The sequence below is a fragment of the Pristis pectinata genome, chromosome 5, assembly GCF_009764475.1.
Source record: "Pristis pectinata isolate sPriPec2 chromosome 5, sPriPec2.1.pri, whole genome shotgun sequence".
Classification (NCBI taxonomy): Eukaryota; Metazoa; Chordata; class Chondrichthyes; order Rhinopristiformes; family Pristidae; genus Pristis; species Pristis pectinata.
Genome location: NC_067409.1, coordinates 45,279,714 through 45,295,584, shown reverse-complemented (window position 1 = coordinate 45,295,584; position 15,871 = coordinate 45,279,714). Strand labels below are relative to the sequence as shown.

Here is a 15,871-nt window from a genome sequence, read left to right as displayed (position 1 = left end):
GTGCCAGTTTGAAACACCTATAGAAAGCCTTGCTATTCAGAGACAGGAAATCGGGTAGAGTTAGGGGATTTGAAGGGTCGACTGCAGCTCCTTCAAAAGGAAGAATGGAAGCACCTTGAGAGAAACCCAGGACTTATTCAAGGCAACAGGAAAATTGTTTGTTAGGCTATTCATACAACCGCTTTACCATTGCAAGCACATCTCGATGTGCTTTACAGGATCATTATCAAAAAGAGAGCTGATTTTAACACACAAGCTAAGAAGGCAGGTGACCAAAAATGCATCCAAATAGGTTTTGAGAAAAGAGAGATAGAGGAGTAAAAATGCTTGGCTTAGAGCCTTGGAAGTTGAAAGCACAGTCACCTGTAATGGAATGATTGGAGATCAGAGGTAAATAAGAGAATTAAAAGAGTACATATAACTTCAAGAATTATGATGCAGGAGGAGACTACAGAGACAGGAAGGGAGGAGACTAAGGAATGATTTGGAAACAAGGATGAGAATTTTTAAACTGGTGGCATTTTTTAACCGGGATCCAGTGTAGGGTCAACAAGTTGAGATGATGCAGGGATAGGTAGAGATGTTGCGGAGGCAGGAAGTCTGCAGAAGGACTTGGACAGGTTAGGAGAGTGGGCAAAGAAGTGGTAGATGGAATAAAGTGTAGTCAAGTGGAAAGGTTGTGCACTTTGGTAGGAAGAATAAAGTTGTGGACTATTTTCTAAATGGGGAGAAAATTCAGAAATCAGAGGTGCAAGGTGACTTGGGAGTCCTCGTTCAGGATTCCCTTAAGGTTAACTTACAGGTTGAGTTGGTAATAAAGAAGGCAAGTGTAATGTTAGCATTCATTTCGAGAGGAATAGAATATAAAAGCAAGGGTGTACTGCTGAGGCTTTGTAACATGTAGGTCAGACCGCATTTGGAATATTGTGAGCAATTTTGGGCCCTGTATCTAAGGAAAGGTACGTTGGTCCTGGAGAGGGTTCAGAGAAGGTTCATGAGAATGTTGCTGGGAATGAAAAGCTTAATGTATGAGGAGGTTTGATGGCTCTGGGCCTGTACTCAATGGAGTTCAGAAGGATGAGGGGGGAATCTCATTGAAACCAATGGAATACTGAAAGGCCTGGATAGAGTGGACATAGAGAGGATGTTTCCATTAGTAGGAGAGTCTAGGATCTGAGGGCACAGCCTCAGAATAAAGAGGACCTCCCTGTAGAACTGAGATAAGGAGGAATTTCTTTAGCCAGTGGGTGATGAACCTGTGGAACCCATTGCCACAGAGGGCTGTGGAGGCCAAGTCATTAGGTGTTTTTAAGGCAGAGATTGATACGTTCTCGATTGGTAAAAGGATTAAGGGTTATGGGGAGAAGGCAGGAGAATGGGAAATAAATCAGCCGTGGTTGAATGGTGGAGCAGACTCAATGAGCCAAATGGCCAAATTCTGCTCCTGTGTCTTATTGTGCAGAGAGTGTGATGGGTCAATGAGATGGCGTGAGTTAGGTCGCAGGCAGCAGAGTTTTGGAAGCTTTCTAGTTCATGGAAAATAGAACAAAAAGCTCTTGCCAGCAGTACATTGAAGTAGTTAAGTCTAAATGTAATAAAAGCGATACTTGCCTGAATCAACACAATTTGCAACACATGTTGCCAAACTTCTGGATAGTAACTGAGAATCTCTTTAATGGAAGCTCAAAATGTCCACATCCTAACTTGCATTTCTCTTACCAGTGAGTGGAAGCAAGAACTAGCGGTATTTAGACAAGCAAAAATAAAAATGGCATTTTGGGACATGACTATAGACCAGATTCAAATTAATGTTCATTAAGTTTTTTGCCTAATTCTGATTAGAGCTCTGGGAACCAGGCTGAGTGGGAACTCACTACTGCGTCAGTATTTCCCTCAGTATTTGGGTTCCCTGAATGATCCATGTTTGTACAGAAACAGTGCTGTTAAGATCATCCCTTGTGTATGATCACATTCTGTCGATTAGGCAAAATGCACAACTTGACGATAATGACAGCCTTTTGTTTAGTTAAAGGGCAATATGTGGAACTGTGATGAATATATGCAGAACAGCGGGATTGTGTGGGGACTCTGGGAAAACAATCACACTTCCTCCAGTTTCTGCTTCTGTCTATTTGAAAACAGATGGAGAACTTACTATATAAAAAAATAAGGATGGCTGACTGGTGTTTTATACATCTCCTGCTGTGACTTCTTTGGCTGTTTCAAACACAGGACTCAGTTTTATGGGTTGGCTTCAAGTTGGATGCTGAGTCTCGCACAATGTAAACAACGTTATGTAAGGACTCATTAAGCACAGAAGTGCATGAAATTCAGAGAATCACTAAAATTATCTCAAATTTCAAGGAAAAAAAATCAGTCATAAAGCTTAATGGTTGACATTGGTGTTTGAAGTGGTGTGGAAGCTCATGAAATTACAACTATATACTACTTCAGGCACCAATGAAGGTGCTTGGAGGAAAACAGCTAGTAGACCTGTTGCGACCTCGGTTCAATCCTGACCTCGGTGCTATCCGTATAGAGTTTGCACATTCTCCTTCTGAACACATGTGCTTCCCCCAGGTGCCCTGGTTTCCACGCACACCCCAAAGAAGTGTGGATTGGTAGATTAACTGGCCACTGTAAATTGCCCCTAGTGTTTAGGTGAGTGGCAATAACCTGGGAGGAGTTGATGGTAACGTGGGGAGAAAAGTTTGCATTGAAAAATTAGTGGGGAATGGAATCGCTCTGTGAGCTGGCACAGATAATGGGCAGAAACGGCCTCCTACCTTGTAAGGAAATATGGTAATTCCTTCCACTTTTCTGATTGCGGGTGAACCTGTGTTGTGTGAAATCATTCTTTACTGTCTTAAGGATCAAGGACTCTGAACACGAGCTTTGTAGACCAAAACTAGTTCAATCACAAAGGCAAACTCGGGACAGAATGGATGGGAACAGACACAGGATATCACGAGCATGAGAGGGGAATCACAACTGGGGTAAAATACAGTCATGCACACGCGCGCATACACACACACACACACACACACACACACACACACACACTGATACAAACAAGCACACAATAACAATGAACAACTTCAGGATATAACACTTCAATGCCTGTCCCACACTAGCATTGGCCCTTAACGCTCCCTGAGTCTGAGTGAAACGCTCCCTGACCACGTGGTGATGCACTCTTACCAATGATCTCTGCAGCATTGTCTCACTACTCCTGGGGTCGTCAAAAGAGGAAGGGTTAGTGGATGCAGCCCTTTTTATGGTGCTAGGAGGCTGGGTGGATCCTCACTGTTGTGATTTAAACGAGCCAATGGTGTGGGAGTCAAAGACAAAGGTTCCTACCACAGCCAATGGTCAGGCAGGTTCAGAGACAAAGGGTACTGGTCAGGCAAGTTCAGAGTGGTCAGGCAAGTTCAGAGGCAAAAGGTACTCTCACACCTGAGGGGTGGGTGGAGCCGCACCTTGATTGACAGTAGTATCACTTCCAATCAGAGGACCAATGCTGTCCTCTGGTCAGCGGGGGTCATTGTCGTTACTGTCACGTGACAGCCATGTGGATTTCTCACAACAACCTGTTAGCTTTTTAGTTTTAGCAAGATAATATTCAATATTGTGGTGAAGTTTTTTTTAAAAAATCAGTAATTTTGGAAAAGGATACAATTCAACCATTGTCCTAAAAAAAACATGACAAATCAAATATTCTTGATGGTTGATCACATTTTTCTAAGTTGTTTGTCTGATCTAATATTTTGCAGTGAAATCCTAAAGTTGAAAAGGATGTTCATTCCTTGATAGGCATTTTAATCAGCATAAGAGTCACAATTTCAAGACATCATCAATGCCAATTCTTTGCCAAGGTAGAATTCAATGGTGTACATTCGTATTACAAGATAAATAGCATTTAAGCAATTTGGATCATTATTAGAATTTCTACAGAATCTGGGTCTCAGTTCTAGTCAATGTTAAAGTTGCACAGTGCGGGATCCTACACTTAGGCTGCTCAATCACTGAAGGTAAATATTCAAGGGCTAAAATCTTCCAGATCTATGGTCAGTTATTAAATATTGCACTATTTGAACCTGAAAGTATGCCAGGAAACACCATCTCATCTTTATAGCTGATGCTTGTCAAGCATTTCTTGAAATTGTGATCATCTCACAAAAGAAACACATGAGGATGGGGAGACACAGGAGATTCTGCAGATGCAGTGAATCTGGAGCAACACACACAAAATGCTGGAGGAACTCAGCAGGTCAGGCAGCATCCATGGAGGGAAATAAACAGTAGATGTTTCAGGTCGAGACCCTTCATCAGGGCTGGAAAGGAAGAGGGCAGAAGTCAGAATAAAAAAAGGTGGGGGGAGGGGGAGGAGCACAAGTTGGCAGGTGATAGGTGAGTCCAGGTGAGAGGGGGAAGGTAGGTGGGTGGGGGAGGGGGTTATGAAAGGGAATGATGTGAGAAGCTAGAGGTGAGAGGTGGAAGAGGCAAAGGGCTAGAGAAGAAGGAATCCAATAGGAGAGGACAGTAGACCATGGAATACCTCTTCCCACCCTGTTCCTTGTAGGGATGTTATTCCCTTCTCCCAGTTCCTCCATATCTGTTCTCGTGATGAGGCTTTCCATTCCAGGACATCTGAGATGTCCTCTTTTTGCAGTAAATGTGGTTTCCCTTCCACCACCATCAATGTGGCCCTCGCCCACATCTCCTCCATTTCTCATCAAGCACCTTCACTCCATCCCACTGCAACAGCCAGGATCTCCCAGCGGCCACCCACTTCAATTCCACTTCCCATTCCCATACTGACAAGGCTATCCACGGCCTCCTCTACTGCCACTTTGAGGCCAGATGTAGGTTGGAGGAGCAACACCTCGTGTTCCGTCTTAGTGGTCTCCAACCTGACGGCCTCAAAATTAATTTCTCTAACTTCCGGTAACACCTGCCCTCCATTTTTTATCCACCTTCCCCCCCCCCCCCCACTTTGTTTACCCTCATTCCTGTGGCCTCGTCACCTCTTCTCTTTCCCCTCTCCGGCCCTCATGACCTGCCCATCACTTCCCTCTGGTTTCCCACCTCTTTCTCTTTATTCCATAGTCTACTATCCTCTCCTATCGAATTCCTTCTTTAGTCCTTTACCTCTTCCACCTATCACCTCTTAGCTTCTCATATCACTCCCTTTCATCCCCCTTCCCCCACCACCCACCTTCCCCCTCTCACCTATCACCTGCCTGCATGTACTCCTCCCCCTTCCCCCACATATTTATTCTGGCTTCTACCCTCTTCTTTTCCAGTCCTGATGAAGGGTCTCAACCCGAAATGCCGACTGTTTATTTCCCTCCATAGATGTTGCCTGACCTGCTGAGTTCCTCCAGCATTTTGTGTATTACATGAGGATAGGGACTCCTGGCTCCTCTGCTTGTGGACAATACAGCTGTTATAAGGCATTTTATGACCCATTATTGAAGAATCTTGCCTTATTAATTTGTGGTTCTAATTCACACCCTCTTACTAAGTGTCTTCACCCATAAGTTGCTGTCAAAATAAACATGAAGCATGGCATTCACCATTATTTAGGCACAAGTCCTGCAACAACTTCATAGGAAGACAGATGCTTAGTTATGTTGAGAAATTAAGGGGCTGCTTTCCAAGAAATGATGTTTTATGTTTGGATACAAATTAGTGACCTCTCACCATCAGGGTGAACTGCAAAATGCATACAATTACTTGAAATTACTGTACTTATTTAGTTGGCACAGTTCATCAAAGTAAGTTAACTCTTATCCACTTAACAGCATGCTACACATCAATTACAATCAATAAGCAAATCTACCAGATTAACCATTATAGGTATGAACTCTCTTCCTTTCAGGATTTGATTAATATCTTGAAAATGTATTTTTTATATTTTCCTTTTTTCTCTCTCCTTAATAATTTAAACCTTCTTTCCCTCATTTTTCTTTCTGTACCTGATGTGAAGTTGAATTTACCAACTCAAATTTGTTCCCTGTCTTTCCATTATAAATTTCTAAATCCCATAATCTGATAGTTCAGTTTTTTGCCCTGTTTGATCAAGTTTCAGATGCCCTTCTCCGCAAATAAAAATATGTAAAACCCATCAATATATGTGCCAACAGCAGACACAGTGAGATGCCCCTGCTACAGCAAATTATGGCCCATTGGTTAATTAGTTTAATGATCGATAGTTTTTATTTTGTGGGTTGGTAATTGACATAATAATATTTAAATAGTTTTCTTTCTGAAAAGCAATTGTGTAGATGCATCCAGCACAGAAACAGGCCCTTTGGCCACCCCAATCTATACTAATCTCATTTACCAGCACTTGGTCCATAACCTACTAGGCCTTGGTAATTCAAGTGCTCGTCCAGATACTTAAATTCACCACTCTCTCAGGCAACGCATTCCAAACTCAGCCACCCTCTGGGTGTAAAAACAGTCTTCTGTATATCCCTTCCAAACCTATGCCCTCTAATTATAGATGCCTCAGTTATGGGGAAATATTTACTGCTATCTACCCTATCTATTCCCCATATAATTTTGTACAGCTCTCTCAGGTTCCCCCCTTAGCCTTCTCCACTCCAAGGAAAACAAACCCAGTCTATCCAGTCTCTGGAAGTTCTAGCTCTAGTTCAATGGAGCTAAAATATTTAGTATCAGTATGTCATGTAATTTGAATCCAAAGATTGAAATTTCAGATACCAAGTTGAATTTTCCTTCCTTGATATATGCCAGGAGACACTCACAACTTCGGAATCAATAGATGATGCACTTGCATCATGACAGATTTAGAGAATCCTTGGAGGATTTTTTCTGGCCAGTGTATTGAGTGGGTGGGAGCAGGAAATTCAGCAATAAATTAAATCATGCTGGCTGCAACTTTGCATTCAGATGTAATTTCTGTATTAATCTTTCAGAGATTGTATTAGAACTTTATTAGTTAGTGTGCACAGAATAAATGCGACTGACACACTCGCAATACGAACAGCTTGACTCATCAGGTGGACCAGTTGTGTGCTCAACTTACCTTCACGTACAGGATGTAGAGACCTTGATACACAAGAGCACTTTTGAAGTACAAGGCTTTTGGAATTAATGTTTTCTTCATAGTTGCCATTATTTTCAATTTGTACATTTAAGTGGGACTTTTATTTTTACTTGACTTTTGAGCATCAGAACATGTTGTAATTTTTCTTTGGAGGGAGGGGGTACATTTCAAATATTGTTTGCAAAATCCACAGGAAGCCTGTTGTTCTTGAAGCTTTTCCAATAGCAGAAGGAGAAAATGGTAAAAGAAAAGCAGATGTGAGACAGATCAAATACAATGCAAATATTCACCCCGGCTCAGATCAACAAACCATCTAATTCAAGCTGCAGAGTCCCTGCTAGATGGCTGTTTTACTCAATGTTCAGAAGGCACAAAATGAAAGACAGCATGTCAGGGAGGTCAATAGGCACTAGGCTGGGAATATTCATGTTTACATCAACCTGTCCCATCCACATCACAATGCCTAGTTTCAGAGTCACTTTCACAGTTCCCCTTTTAACTGCACTATGAGGTGTATTTAGTCTTCAACATAAGATAAGATCAGCTGCAGCAAAAAAATTCTTGTTCACTGGCCAATCCTTCCATTTCTTTACTCACTGTTTAACAGGATAAAAACAAGGTTTCCCGAAAGGCAACACAGTCCTCACTTGCTCTGCCAGCTTGTGACCTAAATATTCTGACCTTTAAGGTCACTACTTTTTACTTTCCAAAGTGTTTGTTGCTGTGCAGATCGCCATACTGAGTAAAGAGATGAAGGGTGCTGTGAGATATCTTCTTGTTCCAGAGGGCTCTGATGAAAATAGGATCTGTGGAGAGAGAAGAAAGTGGCTCAGTGTTTTTTTCTCCATGAGTACAGGTTGACCTGCTGGGCAGGCCCCATATCGTTGCTTTTAGCAGTACATAACAGGACTGAAAGGGCATAAATCACCCTCTAACTGCCCCTTAAACCCACTTGATCCTGACTCTCTATTGCAGATACTCTTTTTTGACTTCCCACCACACCTCTGCCCCCAACTTCTCTGCAAATTAAAATTACTTTTCTTATCTCTACCCTAGTTCTAATGAAAGGTCTCTGACCTGATAGGTTAACTCCATTTCTCTTTCCACAGATCTGTCTGACTGTTGAATGTTTCCAAAAATTGCATTCCAAAACAAAACATTTCATTTTATTTTTAATAACGGGATAGAATGCAAAATTTGTTGAAAAGCCTCCCATTATGCAAAATCCAATGAAGAAATTGGAGCTGGAATTTTTGATTTGTGGGCAGGATTAGTCCAGCAGAAAAACATTGTGGGAGCAGTGGATTGACAGCTGATATTTGAAGTAATTACTTTCATTTTCCACCTGTGATCTATGACTGACATCAAGTTATTGCTAGACCTTTTATTACCTATTAATTCAATATTTAAGACAACAAAGATCATAAAAATGAACAGTTTGCTATCGTAAATTATATATCCAGTCGTGGGACCTGATCAATCAGTATTTATTGTCCAACCCCATTTGCCATAAAACTGAGGATGCAGTTAAGAGTTAACTACATTGGATGGGTCTGGAGTCACATTTAGGACAGACTGATTAAGGACAGCAGATTTTCTTTGCTGAAGTACAAAATGAACCAAGTGACTTTTGTTTTAAATGGCAATCTAGTAGTTTCATGGTCCCCCTACCTTATTCTCCCCCGACCTTATTACTGATACCAACTTTGGGACAAAATTTATTTAGTTACCAGAACTTATTCTCCCAGATGTTATGTTGGGATTTGAACTCATGCCTCTGGATCAATGGTTCAGTAAGTTCAATGAAAAATGATGCACACTGCCCCACTACCTCACTTGCCCTCACAAAATCCCTAGGAATAGGATCCTTGGGAATATCATGCAAATACTTGTTATAAAATCTGGGGTCAACTTTCATTGCCTATCCCCTGCCTGCATCTCAGTTCATTACAGCTTCTCCTCTTCCCACTACCTTCCCCCATCACCTGATCTCACCTATCCCCTGTCTGCATGTAGTCCTCCCCCTCGCCCCACCTTATTCTGGCTTCTGCCCTCTTTTCCAGTGCTGAAGGGTCTCGGTCCGAAACGTTGACTGTTTATTTCCTTCCATGGATGCTGCCTGACCTGCTCGAGTTCCTCCAGCACTTTTTGTGTATTGCTGCAGATACATCCAGCAACTGCAGAATTCCTTGTGTCTCTTTCATTGCCTGTACTTGGTTTTAATGAACAATTTGAAGACCTGAATCAGGATGCCAGTTTCCCATCCTGTAGCTCACCTGCCAAACCCAAGATGGCCAAGAATTCAAAATCTTTACTGTTAAAATACGTGTCACCAGTGCACCTTGCCAGCCAGTCAAAAGGCTGGGATTCAGAATGACAGATGTTGCCTGACCCACTGAGTAACATCAGCACTTTGTTTAATTTCAGATATGTAACATCTGCAGTATTCTGCTTAGAGTCAAATTAAACCAACCATTAGATGTTTCTTCCAAAGCATGTACCATGTCAACTAAAAGAAATGAGATAGATGCAAGTATTTAAAATATGAAATAAAAACAATGCAGAAGAGGACCATGATAATCTGAAAAAGGACTATATTCTGACATAGTAACTCAGTGAAGACACACAGACTTGTTATTTCTCTTTCCTGATGTATTTACTGCATTTTCTCTCATAAGCTCAATGAAATTAATATGTTCAGTGATTTCATAAAATGTGTGTTTGTGACACTGCAGTTAAAAAAGGAAATGTTAAGTGAAAGTGATGTTAAAAACAGTTTGAAATTGATCGCAGATATATCTAACAGACAGATCATGTCTAGAATGGAAATCTTTGATGCATTACCATCTGGATAAAGGATGAATAGTAGGAAGGATGATTAATGTTCACCAAAGTATTCTATATGCTGATGGTGACATTTTGTGATAAATAAGGAAAAGTGTTCTTAGTGCCCGAGTGTTCCAGAAGAAATTCAACGCAGTTTGTTCCAGTGATACAAGTGGGTGTTTAAAAAACCCCAGGGATGTTTTGAAGAAAAACAGACAGTAGTCAGTTTTCTAGCCAATAACTATCCTTCAGTCCATACCATCAAAATTAGATCATTTTACCTCCATTTACAAAGAGATCTTGATGGGATAAGAAAGCAACAACAATGCAGCATGCACGTATTAGCTAGTGCCTCAAACAAAGCAAAATGTCTCATAGAACCATCACCAAACAACATCTGGCACTTGTCAGGTATTGAGGCTGATGACCAAAAGCTTAGAGTCATAGAGCAATACAGCACGGATACAGGCCCTTCAACCCAACGAGTCCATGCTGACCATGGTGCCCACCCGGCTAGTCCCAATTTCCTATTTTCAGCCCATATCCATCCAAGTCCCATCTCTCCATATACCTATCCAAGCACTCCTTAAATGATACTATTATAGCTGCCTCAACCACTTCCTCTGGCAGCTCATTCCCCTATACTCACTACCCCTTTTAAATCTTTCCCCTCTCACACCAAACCTATGCTCCCTAATTTTGGACTCCCCTACTCTGGGGGAAAAAGATTGTTTCCATCCACTTTATCTACGCCTCTCATAATTTTAGACACTTCTGTAAGGTTACCCCTCATTCTCCTACATTCTAAGGAATAATCCAAAGTTTGTTCAAATATGTTGGATTTAAGGACTTCTTAGAGGAAGAAAGGCAAGGAATTTGAGAGAGGAAATTCCAGTACTTCAGAATCTGAAGGCATAACCTCCAGTGATGGAACAATTAAATTCAGTGATGACAGAGGATGGAATTGGAGGATAGCTGACATCTCTGGTGGAGATTGTAGAGGTAGGGAAAGCTCGTGGAAGGATTTGAAAAAAGGGTGACAATGGCAAAATCAAGGAAGTAACACAAGTCATCAAGCCTTCAAGGTATCAACAATATTTGCAAACACATCAATAATCATTTCCTAACAGGCCAGGTCATGTTCAATCCAGTCTGCTCCTTGCTGTTGTACTCACTTTTTGGAGCTCTTGGGATCTATTTAAACACCAGCCTTCAATGTTGTGACAATCTTGCAAAACAGAGTGGGCCCCGAGCAACAACTGAACCTCAGTAGGCAGATCTGTCCCTGGATTGCCCTAATGGGCTCATGGCACTGCTTTTAAAATGTCCCCAATGACGAAAAGTTTTAAAATAACAAAACAAAATTTTAAAAAATCAATTACTCTAAGACATATTTAAATGATATTAATTAAAACATTGAGATAAAGTCAAGTAAGGAGAAATAAACCACTACCCCACACTTAGCTTTTCAATCCAGAACACCATCCCTATTTAAAAGAATGGGGGTCTCACTAGAAGTGTTGGCTTCTGACCTCTAGCTCATCTCTAACTTCCACACTGCAATACATAGGCACTGATGTCAACGACAAGGTGACCCATAAAGAGCATTCTGCTGGTGATTCTCTGCTGAAATGTTGAGAAAAGACCTACAGTTTGGGCTCATTGTTATTGTACATAAAGCGCTACGGACATTTTTCCAAAAATCACAATAAAGGCAAGTACAAAAGTAAGTTTGTGCTGTTAAGTTTAATAACTTGCAATCTGCCTTTCGGCTTTTAAAAACAATAAAACGAAAAAACACTTCATACACCATAAAACTGGGAGATTGTCAGGAAGTGCCCAAGGCCTCAGTTCAGTAGGCTATTCCCACAAGATAACTTTCCATCAGTTCAATATTGTGCTTACAGAACTTCCATTTTTACTTATTACTCATTGGTTTTGAAGGATTGAAACAGCATAGTGACAGAACAGTTACAGATCATTGGATTTGTCACAGCACTGCCATGTTTGATGTTGTTGCAAAGTCTGTTATAACCACAGACATCCATCTAATAAGGAATGAAATATTATTTGGTTCAGTGAAAGTACTGCATTCCAAACTTGAATTAAGATGGTTTCATCTTTATATCATCTCATCTCCAGAGAATTATCAACTGCACTGAGGAAGTGGAAAATCCTGGCTCAGAAATAGATAAGTGTTTTTTTAATTAGTATTAGATTATTTCAAATGGAGATTTATCAATTTGAACTTTGGTTTTAGCACCCAAGTAACATTTGAAGTTCAATTTCTAATAAAAAGTTCTTTATTCAGATCTGCCACAAAGCAAGTCTCAGAATCAGGTAGAATATTAATGAGAATGAGTCTGAATGATTCTCCATTATATCTGAACTCCCATTCAATGACTTTCCAGTCAGCCGAGGTTAAAGTCATCATTGTTGTCTTGCCTTTGTACCATTCCATGCTGCTCCTCCTCTTCCATGATAGGATGCTCTTACAGGAAATGTCACCCCAACTCCTGAGAATTCCTTCACTGTGCATATTGCCCGGTGTGATTTGAAAGCAGCAAGATATCCATTTGTTAATGAAAATGGCAAAAACAATATGCGACAATAAGTGTTTTCCCTCTGCATATGTTGCTAACTAAATATTGTAGACAGTTGAATCCAAGGTACTTTACTAATGTCCTTTATAATTTTCTGTCTGACTTCCCCTGGATTCATAGCAAGTGCAAAAACAGCAAGTTGTAAGCTGCTCTGCTATTGGTCTATATTAATATGTATTATAATGAGGGCACTCAGGCATGACATTTATACACAATAAAGTATCATATAATGTGAGGAAGCTCAAACAAATGATTTAAAGCAGAAATAGTTCCTGCATGACTTTTCTATCATGAAGATTTTCTCCCCATTATCTCTCTAGTATACAAAAACTACGTTGTTATCAGGTTGTGCTACGTTTTAATTCAAGAGGCATTGATACTACGATTCCAAAATATCCATATATTAAAGTTTAATGAGCATTGGATTTATATCATTTCAGATACTCAAAGACATGGACAATGTGAATATATATGGTTGTCTGGTTGAATACACAGCTGGCACGAATACAAAGTTGACCGATTTTGCAAGAATAAATTTAAATTAAATTTTAAAAATTTTTAATAAATTTTATTTACAGCACGGTAACAGGCCCTTCCGGCCCAACTAGTCCGCGCCGCCCATTTTAAACCCAAGTTAACCTACCGGTACGTCTTTGCAATATGGGAGGAAACCGGAGCACCCGGAGGAAACCCACGCAGACACGGGAGAACATACAAACTCCTTACAGACAGCAACGGGAATCGAACCCCGATCACTGGCGCTGTAATAGCATCGTGCTAACCGCTACGCTACTGTGCTCTCTTTCCGGGTTTTCTCTCTCTGGGAATAAATATTTCTCTGGGAATAGATTCTGATAAAAAGGTGTTAATGTTACACTAAATTTAAAAGAAAAGATAAACTAGATTCAAAGGATTGGTGTTAGGACAGAAATGTTCAAAAGCTGTACTCAGCAATATATACCAAGGTTTACTGGGATTATGAATAAGAGCTCACGGGCTTTAAAGCAATGGTCTTCCTTTAAGAGCAATGTGCGAGTTGACCCAGGCCTCCTACACACTCAGTAGGTTTCTAGTTACAATCACATTTACTGGATCATTTAAAAAAATAAATTCACCTTTTTGTGAGAAGAGGCTGCTGGAAGCCCCCTATCAGGTCTTCCTATCTGTGAACTTGACAGCCCATTTGCAACTGGTACTGCAACAATAGCACCTTAAACGAAACAAGAAAAATGGGGAAGGAAGCCATTTGACTACCACGTTATCTTTATGCTTTAATAATTTTTCAGATGAACACATTCTTTGCCCCTTTTGGAAAATTCCAAATGACAGAGAGCATGGCTGGAGTCCTTTCATAGTAGATATTCTCCCATTTTCCTTTCTTTATGTAGCTGGTTGCTAAGTAGAAAAAAATTCACCACATTAAACTCAAAAACATCTGTAAAAGTCCCAAATTATACATGATCTTCTGCAGGAATTGATTTTATAACCTTGAATGAAAATTTCTTGCTCTATATGCTCTTACTCAAATTGTACCGATTCCCCCAAGAAATGCATTTTAATTCAGTTCCTGATTCAGGGATATGGTTTATTTGTCAGGAACATCAGTTCCCTTTTGACATTACAAATAGCATATGTTATACATTAATCTTAAGAAATTCCTGCCTAATTCAAGAAATAATGGCTTTACATGGAATTGGTTCATCTCCTCATCACTTACTGATTGGAAGCAGTGATGCCCCCGTAAGCCTCGTGTCTGCAAATACTACCATCGTCTGCTTGAGGATGTTATCCACGTAGAGATGATTCTTTCAATTATTCTCAAAATCCTCTAAGGAAACACTGACCGCTAAGATGTGTCAATCCTTGACCTCTGCTTTTGAGCCCGCCAAAAGCCCCTGTAATTGCAATTGCAATTCCTTCAATAGACCAGAGAAGAGCAATGTCAGCTACAGAAATGGAAAAATAAATCAAGTTTCATCAGAAGTCACAAGATGGATAAAGGATGAATAGTAGGAAGGATGATTAATGTTCACCCAAGTATTCTATATGTTCTTCTGCCCCTCAGCCAACATTATTGAATCAGATTAACTGGTCATTATGATACTGCTGTAAATGGGAGATTGCTGTGTGAAAAATCAGTTATGCTGAATTTCTAGAGAACATTACTAAGATGCTTCACTGCTTTGAAGCATCCTAATGTGAAAAATATTTTATGAAAACAGCTCTTTCGTCAACAACTTCCACTAGGCAACTGCTAACAGATCTTACAGCAATGACAGGCGAACTGCAGGCAGCTACGCCACTCAAAGCAGCATCATTTTTTAAGCTATTATAAGCCTTTAAGGTGAACAATAGCTGTTGGAGCACCTGGCATTTGTCCCAAGCGTTTAAGTGACCTGAAGCCAAAATACAGTGGTGGGTTTGGGGGTGTTGATGCAAAGTACATCTGAAGTACACTCACCCAACATTGGAGTCAACCATGAAGAGGCCAACTAACTGATCCACAGAGGTCTAAGTGTGCATGTGAGGGGGAGGTAATTTTAACAGCTGTATTCCCAGATTGCATGAATACAAGAGGAATTCAGCTGGAAGTCATCAAAAATGTTCCAATCACCCACCCCCTTATGTAAAAACTGCCAAGATTTATCAACGTTTTTGTATTACGAGTAGAAGTCTAAAACAAGGGATGTTGTGTTTGGCAGTAATGAAAGAAAAATTGCTAAAGAGACAGAGCAACTGTGGTTTACTTCTGGGATTGTGCATGTCTGGGCACTCAGCCCTTGTACACTTCACTTCTTTGAAACTGAGGAATTCCACACCACAAGGAATTAAGAACACAATGATATTTTAAACATGTACTAGTACACACCAAGGTTATAAAGTTGTCTATGCCCAAGTCCCATCTCACTCTGAACTTACAAGCACTGATCACAATGTTTAAAAAAAATAATGGTGTACTTACTATATGGGAGAGTTCACATCCATGACATTGAGCTCTTCCCCCTTATTTGTTCAGGTGCCCTTCACAAGGAAAGCACAGGCAGGGAGTATTACTCATCTCTGCACATCAACGTCACATCCCGATTCATGCTTTTTTTTAACCTCCACAGGAGAAGGTTTTTTGCTTGCTTATACTGCTTCACATTCCTCAGAACTCTAGTATTTTTATAAACTGGAAACTGCAGGGCAAGATTTCCATGATCAAAGTAATTGAGCCTCTTGTGCTCCATTACACTATGAACTGTCTGCCTCAATCTTCCATTGTCAATTCATTTGAATAATTACACCCAGCTGCTGATGCAACTTTCTCCATGTTCAGCAGGAATTCAAATGGAATCAGCAAAGGGAATGTGTGCAACTAAAG

General features: G+C 40.5%; 1 long non-coding RNA gene across 1 annotated transcript; it reads right to left on the bottom strand.

The window, feature by feature from the left end:
• Nucleotides 1-7,181: 7,181 nt before the first annotated feature.
• Nucleotides 7,182-15,547, bottom strand: LOC127570847 (uncharacterized). The gene is made up of 3 exons (XR_007956405.1): nucleotides 15,470-15,547; nucleotides 13,623-13,717; nucleotides 7,182-7,884 (listed from the first exon to the last, which is right to left on the bottom strand). It is a non-coding gene; the product is annotated as an uncharacterized LOC127570847 (long non-coding RNA).
• Nucleotides 15,548-15,871: the final 324 nt, after the last annotated feature.